Source organism: Mobula birostris, chromosome 14 (assembly GCF_030028105.1).
Source record: "Mobula birostris isolate sMobBir1 chromosome 14, sMobBir1.hap1, whole genome shotgun sequence".
In the NCBI taxonomy this organism is placed as follows: domain Eukaryota; kingdom Metazoa; phylum Chordata; class Chondrichthyes; order Myliobatiformes; family Myliobatidae; genus Mobula; species Mobula birostris.
Genome location: NC_092383.1, coordinates 86,348,047 through 86,373,001, shown reverse-complemented (window position 1 = coordinate 86,373,001; position 24,955 = coordinate 86,348,047). Strand labels below are relative to the sequence as shown.

At 42.6% G+C, this 24,955-nt stretch overlaps 1 pseudogene; it reads left to right on the top strand.

Moving 5' to 3' along the window:
- On the top strand, nucleotides 1-24,754 carry LOC140209403 (polymeric immunoglobulin receptor-like; annotated as a pseudogene).
- Nucleotides 24,755-24,955: the final 201 nt, after the last annotated feature.

The following is a 24,955-nucleotide window of genomic DNA, read 5'->3' as shown; positions in this document are numbered from 1 at the left end:
TGAAAATGCCTCCCTCAGTTTCAGGTGCATTGTGGGCAGAGAAATATGTAAAAGGAGTTTTGGGAAGAGCGATCACAATCGATTGTCACTATGAAGAAAAGCACCACTCACACAAAAAGTATTGGTGTGATGGATGGACTCCACTGTGTTCAGTTTTAGTGAAAACAAATGGGCAGCACAGACGGAGTGGACGAGTGTCAATCACAGATAACCCGGAACGGAGAATATTTACTGTTACTCTGGAGGATCTTCACTCTGGAGATACAGGATGGTACAGCTGTGGAATTACAACACCAGGTCTCGATACAAGATATTATTTACATCTAGAAGTACATGAAGGTAGGTTTCTCAGTGATTGACTTTGTCCCTTCAGTAGAATAAATGTCTCATCCATGTTTTCTCCGGGAAGGGTCTGTGCATTAGATGTCCTGGGGAGTGACAATGTGCTGATCCCAGGGTGAAGCTTGTTGAATGGAGAAATGCCCATCTCGTGGATGTGTCTGAAGAACAGCATTCTTCTCCTCCTCCTGCTCAGCCTCTGCACAGATTACAAGATCTTTGTCCAGACACTGTCCATCCCTAACTACCATTGCATTAATATCAGTGCCAAATATTTCCCTTTCTACGGCAGGTCATTTTCTCATGAAAGCCACCAAACATGTGACGGATATCTCACAAGTTGCTGCCTTTAAGCACTCAATGGCCACTTCATTAGGTATCTTCATAACTAATAAATAGGCCACTGAGTGTACATTCATGGTCTTCTGCCGCTCTGACCCACTCACTTCAAGGTTCAGATACTCTTCTGCACACCACCGTCATAACACATGGTTATTTAAACTCCTGTCATCTTTCTGTCAGCTTGAACCAGTCCGGCCATTCTCCTCTGACCTCTCTCATAAAGAAGGCATTTTTGATCACAGAATTGCTGCTCACTGGATACTTTCTGGTTTTTTTGCACCGTTCTGTGTAAACTCTGGAGAGAGTTGTGCCTGAACATCCCAGGAGGTCAACAGTTTCTGAGATGCTCAGACCTCTCCATCTGCCACCAACTATTATTCCACTGTCAAAGTCACTAAGATCACATTTCCTCTCTATTCTGATGTTTTGCCTAAACAGCAACCAGACATCTTGACCATGTCTGCATGATTTTATGGACTGTGTTGCTGCCACATAAATGACTAATCTGATATTTGCATTAATGACCAGATGAACAGGTGTAGCTAATAAAGTGGCAGAAGAGTGTTTGATTTTCAGATGTTTATTCAGAGTCTGATTGTTGAATTCCTTCCCACAGAACCTGTGTCTGTTCCTGTGCTTCGATATCTGTCACCAGCAAATGTCTCCCGTCTTGGGGGCTCAGTGTCAGTTTCCTGTGAGTCTCTCCAGGGATCCCTTCCCATTCAGTACACATGGTATGAACAAACCTCATCTGGGCATCCAAAGATCTCAGATACCAATAAACAGGCTCTACGTTGTCAATCCTTCAACCAGCAGCACCATCAATATTACTGCAAAGCCTCGAGTAAGCTTGGAGTAAAATACAGTGCAATGGTTAAAGTGACAGTCTTCAACAACGGAGAGATCTGCAGTTATGTGACAGAAATCAATGGCACCAGTAAGTTCTACTTTCAAGAGAGGATACATTTAAATATTTCTTTTTGTTACTCTGTTACTGCTGCTCTTATACTTCTAGTGAGAGTAAGGTATGTCTTTGCATTTGTAGAAGCTACACATTGCAGCCTCCATGGGGTAGAAATAAAGTGCAGTAAACAGTTAAGTCTGTCACTTCCTCCTGGAAGATGTGGAGCATCTCAAACATAGTTGGACTTGCACCTCCATGAAAAAGAAAGAATTCCATTCATACTTGTGACTTCTGCATTGAAGATGTGAGAATGGGTGTCCAGTTGTGAGACAGTGACACTGTCATATAAACAAAAGGAAGGACTCTGAACAAGCAGTATGAAAGAAATTCGAGAATGTCAGGGGGCAGGAGTGAGTGTAGTTGCTACTACTAAGGAGAAGGTGCTTGGAAAACTGAGAGGTCTGAAGGTCAATAGGTTGCCTGGACCAGATAGACTACACCCCAGTGTTCTGAAGGAGGCAGCTGAAGAGATTGTGGAGGCATAAGAAGTGATCTTTAAAGAATAACTGGATTCTGGAATGGTTTTCTAGGACTGAAAAATTGGGAATGTTCCTCCACTCTTTAAGAATAGAGGGAGGCAAATGAAAGGGAGCTAAAGGCCAGTTAGCCTGACTTCAGTGGTTGTGAAGATGTTGGAGTCCATTATCAAGGATGAGGTTTTGGGTTACTTGAAGGCACATGATTAAATATGGTTTCATACAGGGGAAATCTAGCCTGAAAAATCAGTTAAGACTCTTTGAGGAAATTACAGGCAGGATAGACAAAGTGGATATTGCTTACTTGGATTTTTAGAAGGCCTTTGACAAGGTGCCACACTTGAAGCTGCTGAAGAAGAAACCACAGTAGTACTGGAAAGATTCTAGAATGGAAAGAGGATCGGCTGGCTGGCAGGAGGCAAAGAGCGTGAACAAAATGGTGCCTTTCCGTTTGACTGTCAATGACTCAAGGTTTTCCACAGTGGTCTGTGTTGGAACCACTTCTTCATTTCACATTTCATGTCAACGATTTGGATGACAGTGTTGATGACCTTGTGGCCAAGTTTGGGGACAATAAAGTCAAAGTGAAAGTCAAAGTTTGCACAGTTTCTTATCCATTGATCCTGTTTACAGTTACTGTTCTGTAGGTTTGCTAAGTATGCCCGCAGAAAAAGAATCTCAGGGTTATATGTGGTGAGAAGTATGTACTCTAATAACAAATTTTTACTTTGATTTTGATGAAGGGGTACGTCATTGAATCCTATCGAATATTGAAAGGACTAGAAAGAATGGATTTAGAGATACAAACAAGGCTGCTGCATTTCATGATTCTGAACAGGATAATAAACGCTCAAATCTCTTGTAAAACACTACAGCAATGTTTGTCATAGGTGAGGGATAGGCCAGTGTTCAACTTAAGCTCCACAAGGCTGATATATCTCTGTCCTGAACTGACGCTGTGGCCTTCAATTAATGGGCTCCTAAATTGGCTGCAGTGATGACTGGCTTTGTGTCTGTGACTCATTTTCACGAATTTCAGTTCTGAATGTAATTTGCTTACTTTTATGGTTTGCACGATTTGACAGTTTTTTTTCTAAATGTGTTGTATTTGGTTTCTTTGTTTTGTGGCTGCCTGTAGGAAAATGAATCTCGGGGTTGTATATAGTATACATACTTTGATAATCAATGTACTTTGAACTTTGAACTTTGAAATTGAAGTGTAATCTGATTGGCTGAGTCCATAAGCTGTCACACTTTTTTTTAGATTATGAAGACATGCAGTCCTCTTTTATTGTCATTTAGAAATGATACAATATTTCCTCCGGTGTGATATCACAAAACACAGGACAGACGAAGACTGAAAAAAACTAACAAAACCACAGAATTATAACATATAGTTACAACAGTGCAACAATACCATAACTTGATGAAGAAGTCCATGAGCACAGTAAAAGTTCGAAGTCTCTCAAATGTCCCACATCTCAGGGAGAAGGAAGAAAAACTCTCTCTGCCATACCCGACCACGGTCCGACTCTGAGTCATCTGAAAACTTTGAGTTCTGATCAGCTCTCTGACACCGAGTACTGAGCGCCATCTCTATCCGAACGATTCGTCCTCCATCTCGGTTGCCAACAGCAGGCAAAGCTGGGGATTTTGAGGCCTTCCCTCCGAAATTGAATTCTGAATTTAAACTTTCAGAAGTGTAATCCAGTTTAGAGAGGATGCTGCAGAGTCATGGAGTTACAGGTTATGGGTACAGGTGTTTCGGCCCAAATCGTCCATGCCGACCACAGTGTCTTACTGAGTTTCACCCATTTCCCTGTATTTGGTCCACATCCTTCTAAAGCTTTCCTGTACATGAACTTGTCCAAATGTATTTTAAATAGTGTATTTGTACCCACCTCCAACACTTCACAAGATCACAAGACAAAGGAGCAGAAGTAGGCCATTTGGCCCATTGAGTCTGCTCCGCAGCTCCCCCATGAGCTAAACTATTCACCCATCTAGTTCCAATTTCCGGCTTTTTCCCCATATCCTTTGATACCCTGACTAATTAGATACCTGTCAATCTCCTCCTTAAACACCCTCAATGATCGGGCCTCCACAACCATATGTGGCAACGAATTCCACAAATCCACGACCCCCTGGCTAAAAAAATTTCCCCTCATCTCTGTTTTAACTGGGTACCCTCTAATTCTAAGACTATGGCCTCTTGTCCTGGACTCACCCACCAAGGGAAACAACCTTTCCACATCTACTCTGTCCAACCCTTTCAACATTCGAAACGTTTCTATGAGATCCCCTCTCATCCTTCTATACTCTAATGAATACAATCCAAGAGCCGACAGACGCTCCTCATATGTTAGCCCCTGCATTCCAGGAATCATCCTCGTAAATCTTCTCTGAACTCTCTCCAACATCAGTACATCCTCTCTAAGATAGGGGGCCCAAAACCGCACATAGTATTCCAAATGAGGTCTCACTAATGCCCCATAGAGCCTCATCAACACCTCCTTACTCTTATACATTATTCCTCTTGAAATGAAGGCCAACATAGCATTCGTCTTTCCTTACCGCCAATCCAACTTGGTGGTTAACCTTTAGGGTATCCTGCACGAGGACCCCCAAGTCCCTTTGCACTTCCGATATTTGAATTTTCTCCCCATCTAAATAATAATCTGCCCGATTATTTCTTCTTTCGAAATGTACAACCGTACATTTATCAACGTTGTATCTCATCTGCCATTTCTTTGCCCACTCTCTTAAACTGACTAAGTCTCTCTGCAACCTTTCCGTTTCTTCAACATTTCCTGCTCCTCCACCTATCTTGGTGTCATCCGCAAACTTGGCCACAAAACCATTTAATCCATAATCCAAATCATCGATATACATCGTAAAAAGAAGCAGCCCCAACACCGACCCCTGCGGAACACCACTAGTAACCGGCAACCAATCAGAATAGGATCCCTTTATTCCCACCCTTTGCTTTCTGCCTATCAGCCAATGCTCCACCCATTTCAATATCTTTCCTATAATTCCATGGGCTCTCATCCATTAAGCAGCCTCATATGCGGCACCTTATCGAAGGCCTTTTGAAAATCCAAATACACAACATCCACAGCCTCTCCCTTGTCAATCTTATTCGAGATTACCTCAAAAAATTTCAATAAGTTGGTAAGGCAGGATCTTCCCTTCATGAAACCATGCTGGCTTCGGCCTATCTTGTCATGCATCTCGAGGTATTTCATAACCTCGTCCTTGAGGATTGACTCCAATATCTTTCCAACCACCGATGTCAGACTAATAGGTCTGTAATTTTCTTTCTGCTGCCTCCTTCCTTTCTTAAATAGCGGAACTACATTTGCGACCTTCCAGTTCTCCGGAACCATGCCAGAGTCTATTGATTCCTGAAAGATCATTTCCAATGCTTCCACAATCTCCAAAGCCACCTCCTTCAGAACCCTTGGGTGCACCTCATCCGGGCCGGGAGACTTATCTATTCTTAGTCCACTTAGCTTCCCAAGCACTTTCTCTCTAGTTATCTTGACTGTACCTAATTCTATTCCCTGATACCTCTGGCTATCAGGTATATTGCTCATGTCTTCCACTGTGAAGACTGATACAAAATACTCATTCAGTTCCTCCGCCATCTCTTTGTTATCCATTATAATTACTCCAGCATCGTTTTCAATCGGTCCCATATCTACCCTTGTCACTCTTTTACTCTTCATATATTTAAAAAAAACTCTTAGTATCCTTTTTTATGTTAATCGCCAACTTCCTTTCATAATTCATCTTTTCTTTCCTAATGACTTTCCTAGTTTCTTTCTGTAAGTTTTTAAAGGTCTTCCAGTCCTCATTTTTCCCACTAATTTTTGCTTCCTTGTACGCCGTTTCTTTTGCTTTTATTTTTGCCTTAACCTCTCTCGTTAGCCACATTTGTGCCATTTTTCCATTCATGATTTTCTTTTTTCTTGGAATATATTTTTCCTGCATTTTCCTTATTTCTTATAGGAATTTCATCCAATTCTGCTCTGCCATCCCTCCATTTAGTTTACTTTTCCAATTGACTTGGGCCAGTTCCTCTCTCATACCACTGTAATTTCCCCTGTTCCACTGAAATATCGATACACCTGATACCAGCTTCTCCTTTTCAAATTTGAAACTGAACTCAATCATATTATGATCACTACTTCCAAGAGGTTCCTTTACCTCCAGCTCCCTAATCACCTCAGGTTCATTACACAGCACCCAATCCAAAACAGCCGGTCCCCTGGTGGGCTTCTGGACAAGTTGCTCCAAAAAGCCATCCTGTAGGCATTCTACAAACTCCCTCTCCTGAGATCCATTACCTTCCTGACTTTCCCAATCCACTTTCATATTAAAATCCCCCATAATTATCTTGACATTTTCCTTCTGACACGCTTTTTCTATTTCCAGCTGCAACTTGTAGTCCACATCCCGACTGCTGTTTGAAGGCCTGTATATAACTGCTATTAGTGTCTTTTTACCCTTGCCATTTCTTAATTCTACCCATAAGGATTCTACCTCTTCTGATCCTATATCCCTTCATTCTATTGATTTGATATCGTTACTTACCATCAGGGACACGCCGCCCCTTTTACCTACCTTCCTATCCTTCCTGTACACTGTGTATCCTTGGATATTCAGCTCCCAATCACATCCATCATTTAGCCATGACTCGGTGATGGCCACAATGTCATACCTTTTAACCTGCAGCTGTGCAGCAAGGTCATCCACTAATGCTGAGTGCATTTAAGTACAGTACATTTAGATCGGTACCTGTTGCCACTTGTGCTATGTATCTATTTCGCAGCAAATTATCCTGTATATTCATCGGCCTGTCCTTTTTACCATCTTTGCTGCACGGTATTTTTGACTTATTTCTATTTTCTTCTTCCTCGATCCTAACATCTTGGTTTCCTTCCCCTTGCCAACTTAGCTTAAACCCTCCCTAACAGCTATATTAAACAATCCCGCTAGGATATTAGTACCTTTTGAGTTCAGGTGTAATCCATCTTTTTTGTACAAGTCATACCTTCCCCAAAATAGATCCCAGTGATTCAAGAATTTGAAGCCCTGCCCCCTGCGCCAGTTACTTAGCCACACATTCATCCACTTAATTCTGCTATTCTTACCATCATTAGCGTGCAGCTCAGGCAGCAATCCTGATATTATTACTCTGGAGGTCCGGCTTTTCAATTTTCTTCCTAGCTCCCAGCAATCTTTCTTCAGGACCTCCTCTCTTTTTCTGTCTATGTCATTGGTACCAATATGTACCAAGACTTCCAGCTGCTCGCCCTCTCTCCTCAGAATACTCTGGACTCGATCTGAGACATCCCGTACCTTGGCACCAGGGAGGCAACACACCATCCGGGTATCCTCGTCCGGCTCGCAGAATCTCTTGTCCGTCCCCCTTACAATGGAGTCCCCTATAACTACCGCATTTCTTCTTGCTCTCTTGATTTTGGCACTGGGCAGAATGCTAGAGTCTCGTTCACTGTGGTCCTCCTCTGTCAGGTCTGCCTCTTCAACAGAATCCAAAACGATAGATCGATTTCTGAGGGGGACTGTCACAGGGGTGCTATCCACTACCTCTCTATAGGTAGTATCTATCACCTCCTCACTTTCCCTAATTAGCCGAAGGTCATCTATTTCCATCTCCAGCACCTTAACACGGTCCTTCAGAAGCCTCATCTCAGTGCACCTGGTGCAGATGTAATCCTTGGGGAGGCTGGGACTTTTCCTCTGACCTTTTCCATGCACATACTGTTCCGTGTGGAAAACACTACCCCTCCCAGTCCTCTAAGACTCTCCTCTCACCTTCAGACGAGACTCTTTAGATCTTGAAGTCCCTACTCTGGAATAAAGACGGTGATTATCCACCATATCCTCTTAATTACAGAGTACCTGGAGGCATATGACAAGATAGGCAGAACTCAGCATGGATTCCTTAAAGGAAAATCCTGCCTGACAAACCTATTACAATTTTTTGAGGAAATTACCAGGCCAGACAAGGGAGAGGCAGTGGATGTTGTATATTTGGATTTTCAGAAGGCCTTTGACAAGGTGCCACACATGAGGCTACTTAACAAGATAAGAGCCCATGGATTTATGGGAAAGTTACATACGTGGATAGAGCGTTGGCTGATTGGCAGGAAACAGAGAGTGGGAATAAAGTGATCCTATTCTGGTTGGCTGCCGGTTACCAGTGGTGTTCCGCAGGGATCAGTGTTGGGGCCGCTTCTTTTTACATTGTACATCAATGATTTAGTTTATGGAATAGATGGCTTTGTGGCTAAGTTTGCTGACGATACGAAGATAGTTGGAGGGGCCGATAGTGCTGAGGAAACGGAGAGTCTGCAGAGAGACTTGGATAGATTGAAAGAATGGGCAGAGAAGTAGCAAATGAAGTACAATGTTGGAAAGTGTATGGTTATGCACTTTGGCAGAAAAAATAAACGGGCAGACTATTATTTAAATGGGGAAAGAATTCAAAGTTCTGAGATGCAACAGGACTTGGGAGTCCTCGTACAGGATACCCTTAAAGTTAACCTCCAGGTTGAGTCAGTAGTGAAGAAGGCGAATGCAATGTTGGCATTCCTTTCTAGAGGAATAGAATATAGGAGCAGGGATGTGATGTTGAGGCTCAATAAGGCGCTGGTGAGACCTCACTTGGAGTACTGTGGGCAGTTTTGGTCTCCTTATTTAAGAAAGGATGTGCTGACGTTGGAGAGGGTACAGAGAAGATTCACTAGAATGTTTCCGGAAATGAGAGGGTTAACATATGAGGAACGTTTGTCCGCTCTTGGACTGTATTCCTTGGAGTTTAGAAGAATGAGGGGAGACCTCATAGAAACATTTTGAATGTTAAAAGGCATGGGCAGAGTGGATGTGGCAAAGTTGTTTCCCATAATGGGGAGTCTAGTACAAGAGGGCACGACTTAAGGATTGAAGGGCGCCCTTTCAGAACAGAAATGCGAAGAAATTTTTTTAGTCAGAGGGTGGTGAATCTATGGAATTTGTTGCCACGGGCAGCAGTGGAGGCCGAGTCATTGGGTGTATTTAAGGCAGAGATTGATAGGTACCTGAGTAGCCAGGGCATCAAAGGTTATGGTGAGAAGGCAGGGGAGTGGGACTAAATAGGAGAAAATGGATCAGCTCATGATAAAATGGCGGAGCAGACTTGATGGGCCGAATGGCCTACTTCTGCTCCTTTGGCTTATGGTCTTATGGTCTTAATTTTTAAACTGAGGTCATCCCTCATCAGAGTTCACTTCAGGGAAAACAGTCCCAGCCTATCCATATCCTAGAACTTCCAGTCCCACAGCATCTGTATGGATGTTTTCTGTACCTTCCCTAAATTAATGACACTCTTCCTCTGGACAGGTGAAATCTTGTCAACACCCTTTATAGCTGTAACATGCCATCCCAACTGTACTTAATGCCCCATCCAATGAAGGCAAGCATGGCATTTGCCTTGGTCAACACTTTGTCCATCTGTGTTGCCACTTTCAGGGACCAATGTAGTTGCACACCTCGTTCCCAACAGTGCAAGTTGTGTCCTTGTTTAATTTCCCAAAATGCATCACTTCACAGTGCCTGAGTTCAATTCCATCAGCTGTTCCATTGGCCACTTTCCTAGTTCAAAGTTCAAAGTAAATTCATTATCAATCTAGGTATACCATAAACAATCTAGTTTCATCTTCTTGCAGGCACCCACAAAACAAAGAAACACAACAGAATCCACGACGAACCACATACGACAAAAACTAACAAGCATCCAATGTGCAAAAGATGATGAATTGTGCAAAATAAATAAAATATGTAAACAAATGATACGTAGAACATGAGTCACAGAGTCCCCGAAAGTGAGACCACAGCTGCAGAGTCAGTTCAGTGCTGAGGCGAGTGAAAATGGTCCAGGACTCCTGTACGTCTTACCTAATGGTGGTAGCAAGAAGAGAGGTAGATGTTTCAAATTCAGACAAATGGGATGGGCTCAGGTGGAAGGATTGTGCTGGTACAGAGTGATGTGGCTGAACACTGGTTCATTTTCCAGATCCCATTATAAAATTCGACAATTCTTTCCACTGTCCACCACACTACAGTGTCATCCAAAACTTATTAATCATATTACTTACATTATCATTACAAATTATTAATATTGATGACAAATAACAGTGGTTAACGAATAATAGCACTGATCCCTATGGTACACCACTTGTGATAAAGTCTGATGTCAGACTTCAGAATCACGATCTGATCCCTTCCGCCAAGCCTATTCAATATCCATCCAGTTAGCTTACACTGTGACCTCACATTACAGATCAGTCTACAATGCAAGATCTTGTCAAAGGCCTTGCTAAACTCCATGGGCTAAACACTACTGTCCTGCTCTCTTCAATCCTTTTGATTATCTCTTCCAAAAAGCTCAGCCATATTTGTTTGAAAGGGGATGTCCCATGCACAAGATCACATAGACCATCCCAAATCATAAGACCATAAGACCATAAGACAAAGGAGCAGAAGTAGGCCATTCGGCCCATCAATTCTGCTCCACCATTTTATCATGAGCTGATCCATTTTCTCCTATTTAGTCCCACTCCCCTGCCTTCTCACCATAACCTTTGATGCCCTGGCTACTCAGATACCTATCAATCTCTGCCTTAAATACACCCAATGACTCGGCCTCCACTGCTGCCCGTGGCAACAAATTCCATAGATTCACCACCCTCTGACTAAAAAAATTTCTTCGCATTTCTGTTCTGAATGGGCGCCCTTCAATCCTTAAGTCAGATTATGTTTTGGCAAATTCAGATAGATCCTGTCTCACAGAATCACCTCCAGTAAGTTACCCACTGCTGATCTTGTGCTCACCTGCCTGGAATGGGACTGGATCAGTAATCTATTGACCCTGAAATGTGGAAACACACTGCGACATTAGTGGGCAGTGATAATGATGACTCCAATCAAATAAAAATCATTACTTGTGAAGAGCTGTGATTTTGTGATGAGGGACGATGCTGTTGCCTTTTCAGACAATGTGGAATTCAATTACACCAATTGACGGTGTGGTAGATTCCTTAGACCACAGCGACAGCTTTAAATAAAATATCTTTATTTATTATTATTATGTTCTTTATCTTTTGAGTTTTTGTGCTGCATTAGACTAGAGTAACAATGATTTCATTCTCTTTTACACATGAGCACTGGAAATGACATTAAACAATCTTGAATCTAGGATTTGCCTGTGTAAATTTGATTTTACCTGTCCATTCTCTAAGAAACTTCTCCCTCATGCTTTATGGGCAGAAGATAAAGTGAGAGGAGTTGTGGGAAGAGCGATCACAATCAATTGTCACTATGCACCAATGTATCGCTTAGACCCAAAGATGTTGTGCTGTATGCGGGATCGCCGATGCACATCGTTAGTGAATACAAATGGGCAAAATGAGCAGTATGGAAGAATGACAATCAGAGATAACACATCCCAGGGAATATTTACTGTTACTATGGAGCACCTTGACCCTAATGATGCAGGGCATTATATATGTGTAATTCTATCATCTGGCAATCCTCCAATATTTAACGTGCATCTACAAGTATCTGTTGGTAGGTTTCCGATTTTGACTTTATCTTTCCACTGAAGTGTCTGATTCATGTTTTCTCTGGGGAGTGTCCGGGCAGCACCGATATTCAGAGGCTCTGTTACAGAGCAGGCCCCTGCGGGGAGGGTGCTGGGTTCGGAAATCCCACTCCAGTTGCTCTCACCCAGTGTGGAATCTGACCCTCTGGTTTCCAGTGGGAGGCTCAGCACATTATCCTGCTTCTGAACCATATGAAATGTTGCTCTGACAGTGGTTTGCATTCAGACTAAAACTAAGAATCTGATATTTACAGGTCAATGAGAAACAAGTGTTTCACATGGTCTAAACACTTCAAAAAGCATAAAAAGGGAATCAGATCCAGATCACTACAGATTGTGTTCAGTCCTCCCAGGGCAGTCTATTCCATTTCCCATCCCTGCTTCATGGATCAGTCACTCCCACCCCTACCCGGCACTCTCTCTGTGCTCTCATAAACCACCCGCCAGCACCCACTAACCATCCACTTCCCGGTAGCCAGCCTCCCCATTCAGCCCATTCCTGGTGGGAAATAGAGCAATGGGGTTAGAGAGAACTTGATATAATGTACAGCCCAAGAATTGACTCTTTGGCCCACTATGTCTACACTGACCATGCTATCATTCTAAGCTACTTCCATCTTACTGCATGTGGTCCATATCTCTCCAACCCCTCCCTTTTCATGTCCATGTCCAAAAGCTTCTTAAATATTGTTATGATATCCCTTTCTACCAGCCAGTCTGTCGGTGTGTTTCATGCAGTCAGCACCCTCAGAGTAAATAAAACTTGTCTCGAAAACATTCTTTAAACATTCCCCCTATTGCCTTCAAACGATGCTCACTATCATTTTACATTTAAACCCTGGGAAAAGATTCTATCTTCCCTATCTGTGATTTCTATAACTTCATAAACTTCTATCAGGTCTCTCCTCAGCCTCCTATACTGCAGCGAAAATGATCCAAGTTTGTCAAACTTCTCCCCATAGCTACAATCCAGGTAACATTTATTCATTTATTTGATTTATTCATTGATTGAGATATAGCGTGGAGAGGCCTTTCACGCCCTTTGAGACGTGCCACCCAGTAATCCCCCAGACTTAACCCCAGCCTCAAACTCAGACAATCTATAACAACCAATTGACCTACCAACTTCTAGGTCTTTGGACTGTGGGAGGAAACCAGAGCACCTGGAAGAAACCCACGTGGACATGGGGAGAACACACAAACTCCTTACACAGAGCAGCAGAAATTGCCACGGTAAAGCCTTGTGCTAACCATTAGTCTACAATGCTGCCCTGGTGACACCCTGATGACCTTATTACCCTCTCTAAAACCTCCACATCTTTTCTATACTGTCGCTATCAGAATCACAAATTATTGTATGTTGCAAATGTGCCCTAAACAAAGTCTTATGAAGCTTCAAAATGCCTTGTCAGCTTTAGTTTCCAATATGTAAAATGAAGAATGCAAATGTGCTGAATGCTTTCATTACCATTATTTCCACTTGTGTTGCAGCTTTCAGGGAGCAATGGACTTCAACCCCAAGAACTCTCTGTACATCAACTCTAAAGGGCTCCAGATATTAAATTCCCCAGATGTATGCGGAGTGTTTGAAACCTCTGGGCGTGCACTTGCAGGAGCTTAGAAGAATGAGCACAGAAAAGCTGATGGTTGTGGAGAGGATGCTTCCTGTAGTGTGGACCTCTAAGACCAGAGGGCACAGACTCAGAAAAAAAGAGAGATGAGGAGGAATTTATTTAGCCAGCGGCTGGTGAATCTGTGGAATCCATTGCCACAGTCTGTGGAGACTAAATTATTGGATATATTTAAAGCAGAAGTTGATAGGTTTCCAGGACACCCACAAGTGCTGCCTTTTCAGAGTCAAGCTGTTGGTTGCAACATTAGACTGTCTCCTTGCTGCTGAGAGAGTTTGTAACTCTGATTTTCACACAGATACATACTCAGTGTCATCACTGCTGTCCTGATCTGGAGACCTGCTGTGTTCAGGGATAATGGCAGATATGGCAGTTCAGGCAGATAAGAGGATGCAGAGACACAGAGAGGTAGAGGAGCTGCTGAGATTCCAGACGTGTGGGTCCTGGTTGAGATACAGAACTGCTGAAATCTTTACTGTGTTTGATTTTCAGATGTTTATTGGTTGTTTTCCACAGAACCCGTGTCTGTTCCTTTGCTTCGATTTTCACCACTAACAAGTGGCTCAGGTTGTGGGGACTATGTGTCAGTGTCCTGTGAGTCTGGCCATGGATCCCTTCCCATTCAGTATTCATGGTACGAAAAGACCCCAACTGTGGATTCAAAGATCTCTGTTACCAATAAACTGGATCTACATTGTCAATCCTTAAAATACAAAAAATATCTGTATTATTGCAAAGTCTCAAATGATAATGGGGAAAAGACTAGTGAAATGATCAGCGTGTCCATCTCCAACAATGTCAGGAACTGCAGAAATGTGATTGATGTCAACAGAATGGGTAAGTAGTGCAGAGTTTAATATTTTATGATTGTCAATGGAGTACAACTGAGTGACTGATGTGTACTGGATATTGTATTGTTGGAACACAATATCCAGTACACATGGCTTAGATGGTAGGGGGTTCGTGCTGCTTCGATACGCTCCTGTGCCTGGGACTCGCTGCCTCAATTTGGCACATACCCCACTTTTCCATTCTGGCCTAAAGCTTAAATCAGTCAGACAATCTCTTCATCCTCACTCTCATGTCACCAACAGTTTTGGTCTGATGAAAGATGTTCTTGTTATGGAAGGAAGCTAGCAAAGGATCAGCAGACTGATTTCTGGGATGCCATGAGTGACACAAGAACAGAGAATTGGTTGATCAGGTTTTTATTTCCTGGAGTTCACCAGACTGAAAGGTGATCTCATAGAAAGCTGCAATATTTTACCAGGCTGAAACAGATGCAGTTAGAAGGCTTCCAATACCAGGGAATACTGGACAGTCTATGGAATCTTACCTCCAAGAGGATCACAACCTTGCTGTTGGATTTGGAGTCTTGCATGCCTCAATAACCTGGAGATCTCTGTTGGCTGGAGTGAGGTCTTTATACTTTGGCTCTTTGTAGGCTCACCCATGCCTATATAGGTCAAAGTGTAGAGGTCAGACTTAGAGTGATCCACCAGTCCTCCAGGTTTGGGGGTTCAGCTCAGGACTAACAAAGCTGAGTGGTAAAACAAAATTGTTATGGAAACAGGAATGAAGAATCCTTCTACATCAGAGATTGATGGTATTGCTCAGTCTGCATCTGGGACTTGCATGACTGACAGCAGTGAAAACCGAAAGGAATCTACTGGCATGATGGAGGAAGCCCTGAACAATGCTAGGGATAGAAAACCTTCATTGCTGCCCTAAATGCCAATGTTGTAATGGGCAGTAAGTAAGTAAGCATGGAGGCTTAGAAATAATCTAAAGGGTGAGACATTTAATACTGGGATTAGGAAGGATTTCTTCGCCCAGAATGTGCTGAACCTATATGCAAGAAAGATTGAGTTATTTTTCTCAGAGGTAGAAAGATCAAGAGATATGGGAAGGAAAAGACTTTGACTTTTCATTGAAAAAATCTCCTACATTATCCTTTTGGACAAAAAGTGTACTTGAACCACTATCTCCCTGTATATTCAAGTACAGCTATCACCAACTCTGCAGAGGGTGATGGGGCCCTGGAAAGTGATCTCGCCATGCCGGCTGAGGCCATCTCCCTAGATGGACCTTTCCCTAATTAGATAGAATTACAGTTTCCTCAATCCAAGTCCTTTAACTTTCCCAGCTGCATCTCCACACCATCAGGTACTGAGTATGGGAAAGAATCCAAGCCATCAGTAAATGTAATTGGGTGCACAGTAGAACAGCAATTAGCGATCAGCAATCCGGGTCCAATTCCAACCACTATTGCAAGTTGTTTGTACGTTCTCTTAGTAGCTGTATGAGTTTCCTCCGGGTGTCGCGCTTTCCTCCCACGTTCCAGAGACGCACAGGTTAGTATTGGTATGTCAAAGGGAAGCTATTTTGGCACTGGAAACATGGAACACTTGCAGGCTGCCCCCAGCACATATTCTGTGTTGGTCATTGTAAACAACACATTTCACTGTATGATCTGATGTACATGTGAGGAAAAAATGTCATCTTCAACTTTTAATGTGCATTCAGTATAGATCACCTTTGGTCCACCACACTAAACTACCTGTTGGTCTAACAATTGTGCTCTTTTGTTCTTTTAAATACAAAGCAGATGAAATTGAATTTTATTTTCTTTTAACAGGGCAAAATCATTTCTGTAAAAATAATGTGACAGAATCGATGACAACTGCAGAAAGGAAAAAAACTACATCACCTCAAATGTAAAGTATTAGGTTCTCTCTACAGGGGATTTCACTGTAATTGCTTTCAAATAGAGCCAGCTGGGAGAGAACTATGTTTCTCTTTAACTGGTGTTAAACTTATCTGACATGATTAACTTCAATGAAATGATGTGTTGGAATCTGAATATTCCTGATTTTCTTGTACATGCGTCAAGCCTGAGATCAAAGATAAATTTATTTTTCCAAATATTTAATAATTTGAGCATAGCAATTGAAACTCATGTTCTGAGTCATAAAGTGCTTGTTGTTTACTAGAACAACTGGCCCGTCAGCCTGACTCGTCCAAGTCAACCGAGATTTTCATCTAGGTAGAGCACCTGTAATTTTATTTATCCCATATCCTTCTCTGCCAGAGATTCCCAACCTGCGGTCAAGACCAGTCAAGTCAAGTCAAGTGAATTTTATTGTCATATAACTATATAGATGTATGCCATCAAACGAGACAATGTTTCTCCAAACCAGGGTGTAACACGCATAACACATAATAACTTATGAAAGTGGGGATGAGATCTGCAAATGGATTACACATAAATAAACAAACTGAGGTGCATAAATTCAGTTCTGTAAACTACAGAGCAAATTAACCAGTGACACTGACTCTATGGACCCCTTAGTTAATGGTAGGGGGACATGGCAAAAAAGTTTGTGAACCCTTGTTCTAAGCCTTTCCTACTCATGTATCTGTCAAAATGTCTTCTGAATGTTGTAAATGCTCCCACTCCTATGGATTGCTATGGCAGGTTGTTCCATATACCTAAGACCCTCTGTGTATAAAATTGCTCTTTAGGACCTTTCACCGCTAAATTGTAGCCTGCACCTGCTGGCTTTACTGTCCCCTCCCCTTGTAAAAAGACAGTGACCATTCACCTTATAGGTGCCCCTCATGATTTTATATACCTCTGTTAAATGACCCGTCAGCATTCTAAGCTCCAGGGCAAAAGTCTCATCCTTCCAACCCTCCATTATAACTCTATCCCTTCATTCTCAGGAATGTCCTCATGATTTTTCTGCTGCACCCTTTCCAGTCCAATGATATATTTCCTATTATCAGGAGACAACATCTGCACATGGTATTTGAAGAGTAGTCTCACTAACATCTTGTACAGCCATAACATAATATAATAATCTTGTACGCAGTGCCCTGACTAACAAAGTAAGTGTACCAAATGCCTTCTTCACCATCCTGTCTACCTGTGTCATCATATTCAGGTAACAATGTACCTGGAAGAGCAGATCACTTTTTTGCAACATTCTCCATAGCATCCTCCGACCATTTACTGTACGTCTTGCAGTGGTTTAACTTGCCAAAATGCAAAACCTCCAATTTGAAAACCCCCCATGACAATCCACTAACTCATCCCATCAAGCCAATGTTATATTCAATTTGCTAGACCATCTTGAACTAATGGGTCCTTGTCAAAGGCCTTATTGAGTTTCAGATAGACAACATCCACTGCCCTGCTCTCATTAATCCGCTCTCTGTCTGTAATGAGCTCATGTGATTGTCAAACTGCTTGCCCTAAGACATTCACTGTAGGTCTTCTGCTGGGTCTGTTGAAGATATTCCACAGTTCAGATGAGAAAAAATTTTGACATGACACTAGTAAGAGCTCAGCAATCAATGTCCAAACCAGTGTGGGATTTGGCGGGAATTGATTTTTATAGGGGAGCTGGTTTTAAGCAAATGCAATCTTTCCTTTATTAGATCCTTCAACTGTGAGTGCAGTGGAATCTCTAGATATCTACCTCAGCTTCTCCCCACATCCTGATTGTTACACACAAGTGTGCATACATACAAAATTATACTTTTTGGATATTTGCAGTAATTTATATTTTTTATTGTTTTTAATACTTTTCACTGACTTGGTAAAGCAGCCAATCTAATTGAAGATCCAACTTTCACTGACATATTCTCTTCCTCTCACCTCCTATCGGGCAGAAATTACAAAAGTCTGAAAGCATGTACTACAAACTTCAAGGACAGCTTCTTTCTCACTGTTGTGAAACTATTGGATGGTCTCCTAGTATCATAAAATGAGCTCTTGATCTTGTAATGTACCTGGGCTTGCTCCTTACAAGAACATTCTTTCTTTTTATTTATTTAAAGATTTGGCCCTGAATAGGCCATTCTGGCCCTTCAAGCCATGCTGCCCCATTAACCCTTGACAAAGCTGATAATTTTAACATAATCACAGGACTATTAACAGGGACCAATTAACATGGTTTTGGACTGTGGGAGGAACCTGGAGCACCTGGGGAAAGCCTATGCATTCTACGTGGAAGAAGTACAGACCCCTAACAGACAGCATTAGAACTGAGATGAGGAGGAATTTCTTTAGCCAGATGGTGGTGAATCTGTGGAATTTATTACCACAGATGGCTGTTGAGGCCGAGTCATCGGGTTTATTTAAAGCTGAGTTTGATCGGTCTTTGAGTAGTGAGGGCATCAAAGGTTACAGGGAAAAGGCAAGAGAATAAGATTGAGAGGGATAATAAATCAGCCAAGATGGAATGGCAGAGCAGTCGATATAGGTCGAATGGCCTAATTCTCCTATGTCTTATGATCTCATTGTGTTATGATCATCACCAGCTTTAGGATTTCCTGAGCAGCCCAATTAACATTGTGACTACTGAAACTGAGTTTCAGGTTGCTGGTTAAAGTACCTTCCTCACCTTCAGAAATGAGAAGGGAACCCATTCCTTCTATACTGATATGAACAAGGCTGCTGTATTTCGTGATTGTGACAAAGATAATATACCTTCGAAACCTGTGCGAAAAACTAAAGGAATGCATGTCATAGGCAAGGGGATGGGCTGGTGTTTAATTAGTTTGTCAACAAGGTTTACTCACTTCTGCGCTGAACTCAGTCTGTGGCCTGCAATTAATGTGCTGCAGTGATGACTCACTTTGTGGCTATGGACTAACTTCAGCAAATTTCATGAACTTGTCCAAAAGTATTTTAAAGGTGAATTTATTCCCACCCCCTAGTACTTCTTCTGGCAGCCTTTTCACGTACACACTGCTCTGTGTGGAAAACACTGCCCCTCCAGGCCCTCAAAGACTTTCCACCCTCACCGTCAGTCTTGGCTCTCTAGTTTTCGACTCCCCAAAGTTGGGATAAAGACTGTGATTATCCAGCATATCTTTGCCCCTCTTAATTTTTAAACCTCAGCTGTGTTCACTTCAGGGAAAACTGTCCCAGCCTATCCAAAACCCAGACCGTCCAGTTTCAGAAGCATCTTTGTGAATGCTTTCTGTACCTTCTCTAATTAATCACATTCTTCCTCTGGAACTGCACAGATTAGTCGAGATGAGGTCTTGTCAATGTCCTTTATAGTTGTAACATGCCATCCCAGCTCTACTTAATGCCCCATCCAATGAAGGCAACTGGTCATATTCCTTGTTCAGCAGTTTGTCCACCTGTGTTGCCACATTCAGGGACCTGTGTAGTTGCAAACCTGGTTCTCTGCTGTGTACGTTTTGTCCTTGTTCCACTTCCCAAAATTCATTACTTCACACTGCCTGAGTTCCATACATCAGTCATTCCATTAGCCACTTTCCAAGTTCAATATTCAAAGTAAACTAATTATGAAATTATGTGTACCATAAACAAACTACATATAATTTTTTCTTGACTGCTATTTTATATGAGCCTTCTGCTATGTTTCACCGTTGTTACTGTAGTTTTCGTCCTTGTCCAGGAATATCGCTGTTACATTTGGCAGTATCCATATATGGTTGAATGACAATTAAACTTGAAATTCAACTTGAATAGATGGCTCTGGTGAGAAGAGAGGGAGATGGATCAAATGCAGGCAGACGGGTTGGGCTCATGTGGGGGAATCTGGCTAGCACAGAGTAATGGGGCTGAACACCAGTTCTCTTTCGAGATCCCTTCAGCCTATTCTGTATCCAACCAACTAGCTTACCATGTGATCTCACAATACAAATCTGTCTGCTATGTGAGATGTTTTCAAAGGCCTTGCTAAACTCCATGTGCTACATGCTACTGCTCCTGCCCTCATCAGTCCGTTTCTTCATCCCTTCAAAAAAAAACCTTGTCAATTTCTTGAGAGTAGATTTCCCATGCACAAAATCACGTTGACTATCCACAACCAGATCATGCCTTTGCAAATTCAGGTAGACCCTGTCTCAGAGAACTACCTCTGGTAATTTATCCACTACCGATCTTGTGCTCACCTGCCTGGAATAGGACTGGATCAGTAATCTATTGACTCAGAATTGTTGAAACACACTGAGACATCACTGGGCAGTGATAATGATGACTCCAATCAAATAAAAATCATTACTTGTGAAGAGCCGTGATCTTGTGATGAGGGACGATGCTGTAGCATTTTTCAGACAATGTGGAATTCAATTACACCAATTGAGGGTGTGGTAGATTCCTTAGAACACACTGACAGCTTTAAATAAAACATCTCTTTTTATTATTATTGCTTTCTTTATCATTTGCTTTTTCTGTGCTGCTTCAGATCCGGAGGAACAATGGTTTTGTTCTCCTTTATATTTGTATAGAGGAAATGACATGAAGCAATCTTGAATCTGCTTGTGTAAATTTGAATTTTACCTGTCCATTTTCAGAAGAATTTCTCCCTCAGTTTTGGGTGCTTTATGGGCAGAAAACAAAGTAAGAGGAGTTGTGGGAAGAGCGATCACAATCGATTGTCACAATGACCAAAGTACCGTTCACACACAAAGTATTTGTGCCGCATGTGGGGTCGCCAATGCACATCATTAGTGAATACAAATGGGACAAATGAGCAGTATGGAAGAATAACAATCAGAGATAACACATCCCAGGGAATATTTACTGTTACTATGGAGAATCTTGTCTCTCAAGATACAGGAGTTTACAGATGTGGAATTGCAACATCTGGCAATCATCCAGTGTTTGACGTGTATCTACAAGTATCTGACGGTAGGTTTCTCCTTGATTACCTTTATGTGTCCAGTGAAATGTCTGATCCATATTTGCTCGAGGAAGTGTCAGAGAAGCATGGATATCCTGAGGCTCCTCAGCAGTGCAGAGCCCTGTGGGGAGTGGGCAAGGTTTGGGAACCCCACATGTTGTCCGTCCCACTGACTGGCCAACAATTTCCAGTGGAAAGGCTCAGTACATTTTCCTGCCTCTGAACTGTATGAAATGCCACCCTGATTTCCGGTTCTCTGGCCCCGAGCATCTTATTTTCACTATGCATGTACATTCCCTACATACCTCTATCCTCCACCAGAAAGGCTTCAAAGGTCTCTGCTGCTTTCTGGACACCAGAGCCAACCAGTTCCCCTCCATCACCACTCTCCTCCATCTTGCGGAACTTATCGTCACTCTCAATAATTTCTCCTTTGGCTCCTCCCACTTCCTTCAAACAATAGCTATGGGTACTTGCATGGGTCGCAGCTATGCCTGCCTTTTTGTTGGCTGCATGGATCAATCTACGTTCCAAGTCTATACTGGTGTCTCTCCCTCACGTTTCCAATGCTACGTTGATGACTGCATTGGTGCTGCTTCCTGCACCCATGCCGATCTAATTGACTACATCAACTTTGACTCCAAATTTCCAGGTCCTTTTCCAGCACCTCCCTTCCCTTCCTCAAATTGTCTGTCTCTATCTCAGGAGACAGTTTATCTCTGAAGATTGCTACAAACCCCAATGACTCTTGCAGCTACTTGGACTATACCTCTTCCCACCCTGTTACTTGTAAAAATACCAAACCCCTTCCCTCAACTTCTCTTTCTGTACTGCATCTGCTCTCACGATGAGGCTTTTCACTCCAGGAGGATAGAGATGTCCTCCTTCTTGAAAGAAAGGGGCTTCCCTTTCTCCACTATCAACACTGCCCTCAACTACATCTCTTCAATTTCACACACGTCTGCCCTCACCCTATCTTCCCACCACCCCATCAGTGTTAGGGTTCCTCCTGTTGTCTCCTACCACCCCGTTAAGCTGCAACTCCATCACATATTTCTCTGAAACTTCTGCCATCTCCAATGGGATCCCGTCACCAGGCACATCTTTCCTTTCCCCTCACTTTCTGCTTTCTACAGGGATCACTTCCTGCACAACACCCATGTCCATTCACACCTCCCCACAGACTCCCTCCTGACATTTATCCTTGCAAGCGGACAACTGCTACATCTGCCCCTACATCTCCTCCCTCACTACCATTTAGGGTCCAAAACAGTCCTTCCAGGCGAGGCGACACTTCACCTGTGAGTCTGTTGGGGTCATCTATTGTATCCGGTACTCCCGGTGTGGCCTCTTGTATATCAGTGAGACCCAAAGTAGAATGGAAGACAACTTTGCCGAGCATATACACTCCATCCACCAGAAAAAGTGGGACCTTGCAGTGTCCACCCATTTTAGTTCCACTTCCCAATCCCATCCCAACCTGTCAGTCTCTGGCTTCTTCTATTGCTGTGATGAGGCCACACTCAGGTTGTAGGAGCAACACTTTTTGTTCCGTTTGTGTAGCCTCCAGCCTGATGGCATGAACATTGATTTCTCGAATTTCCAGTAATGTTCCTCCCCCCCCCTTTCTCTATTGCCCATTCCCATTTCCCTCTCTCACATTATCTTCTTGCCTGCCCATCACTTCCCTCTGGTGCTCCTCCCCCTTTTTCTTTCTCAATGGCCTTCTGTCCTTCCCTATTCGATTCTGCTTTCTCCAGCCCTGTATCTCTTTCACCAATCAACTTCCCAACTCTTTCCTTTACCTCTCCCCTCCCTGTCACTTTATGCTTCCCCCTACTGGTTTTACCTATCACCCTGCGTTTCTCCCTCCCCTCCTCCCACCCTCAGACTCTGAGTCCTCATCTTCCTGTTCTGCTGAAAAGCCTTGGCCCAAAATGTCGACTGTACTCTTTTCTGTAGGTGCTCCCTGGTCTGCTGAGTTCCTCCAGTAATTTCTATGTGTTACAGGGAGTCGCCACAATCATTGTAGCTAAAGAGCTTGTCTCACAAGTTTCCATTAAACTATCACCTTCAAACAACGCTTGCATTATTTTTTTTCAAACACCAGTGGTGACTGTCTCCTTGTAGCTGTGAGAGATTGTACCCTGATTTTCACACTGACACATCACATCCTCACTGTCATTGCTGCTGTTCTGATCTGGACTCCTGCTGTGTTTTGGAATAGTGGCAGACGCGGGGTTCAGGCATCTGGGATTGATGTGGAGTTCAGATGCCCACATATTGATTTCAATATGTTGACTGATTCTTTCCCACAGAACCAGTGTCTGTTCCTGTGCTTCGATATCTGTCTTCTGCAAATATCGTGTGTGTTGGGGGCTCCGTGTCAGTGTCCTGTGAGTCTGTCCAGGGATCCCTTCCCATTCAGTACACATGGCATGAAAATATCTCATCTGTGGATTCAAAAGTCTCTGAAAACAGTCAACTGGATCTACGTTGTCAATCCTTCAAACACCAACACTATCAATATTACTGCACTGCCTCCAATACTCATGGAGCAAAGTCTAGTGAAATAGTGAACGTGTCCATCGACAACAGAGGAGACAACTGCAGCTTTGTGATTCAGTTCACTGGCACTGGTAAGTGGTGGAGGGTGCGAATCATTAGGGAGATTGATTGAGTATCATGTACCGTCTTCAAGATTCAAGATTGCTTAATATCATTTCCAATATGCAAATATAAGGAGAACAAACTAATTGTTACTCTAGATCTAATGCACCCATAAAAAATAACAATAAGGTACAGAACACAATCGTTAATAAACATGATACATATAAATACATAAAATTGTTTATATACATTGGTTGTATGTAAGTAAATTGCTGCTAGGCACAATAGTGTATCTACCTGAGGTGCCTGACATGAAATGATAAAGTAGTGGTGGTGGGGGTTGTGGAGGGGTGGGTTAGTGGGTGGGAGTGTTCATCTGTTATGTTCTTTAAGCTGCATTGTGACAAATCTTGCAGGGAACGGCATGCCCTGTTCGGTAGCTGAGAAGTGAGTCCCTCACCAGAGAGTTTCCTGCCTGCAGCCTGCTCTTGCTGTGCATGGTGGCTTTGCGTCTAAATTGCTGACATTTCTAGTTGCTGACTGAGATTTTCTCATCTTTGAGAACCAGCAAATACCCAAACTCACACCTTCTGGATTTATAAACAGTTTCCAGTAGTTTGTTTCGTGGAAAATAGAGAGAATTATACAGGCTAAAGAAGCAATGGAAGTCACATGCAATAGGTGTAAGGACTGAACTCAAGAAACCAAGCAGGCTGTTTGGTGTCTCAAGACTACTCCACTATTCAATATCATCTTGGCTGATCTGTACTAGGCTTTCTTAGCTCTTCTGCATCATTTTCCTACAGTTCGCCATTTCCTGATCTTTATCAAAAAATATCTACGGTACTTTCTGTTTAAAGATCCCCACTGATCCAGCCTCCACCACCATCCAGGTGTAGGATTCTAAGGATTGTGAATTTAAATCCAATTTTAAATTACCTGATCCTTATCTTGTTACAGTGCCTCTTCATTTGAGATATTCTAATAATAGAAATTGGTTTTCCTACAGAAGGCAGAGGGTCGCAATAGATATTCTGCCAGTAGATGGTGACCACTGGTATTACACAATTACCTCACAACTCTTGATCTCAATCCTCTGATTAATGAAGGCCTGTCCTTTTCAGGGACGTCCATATTGTGAGTATTTCTGGGCCTTTTATCTAAAATAAGATGTGTTGGCATTGGAGATAGTTCAAAGGAGGTTCACAAGAACGATTCCGGGAATGAAAAGATTATCATATGAATAGCAATTG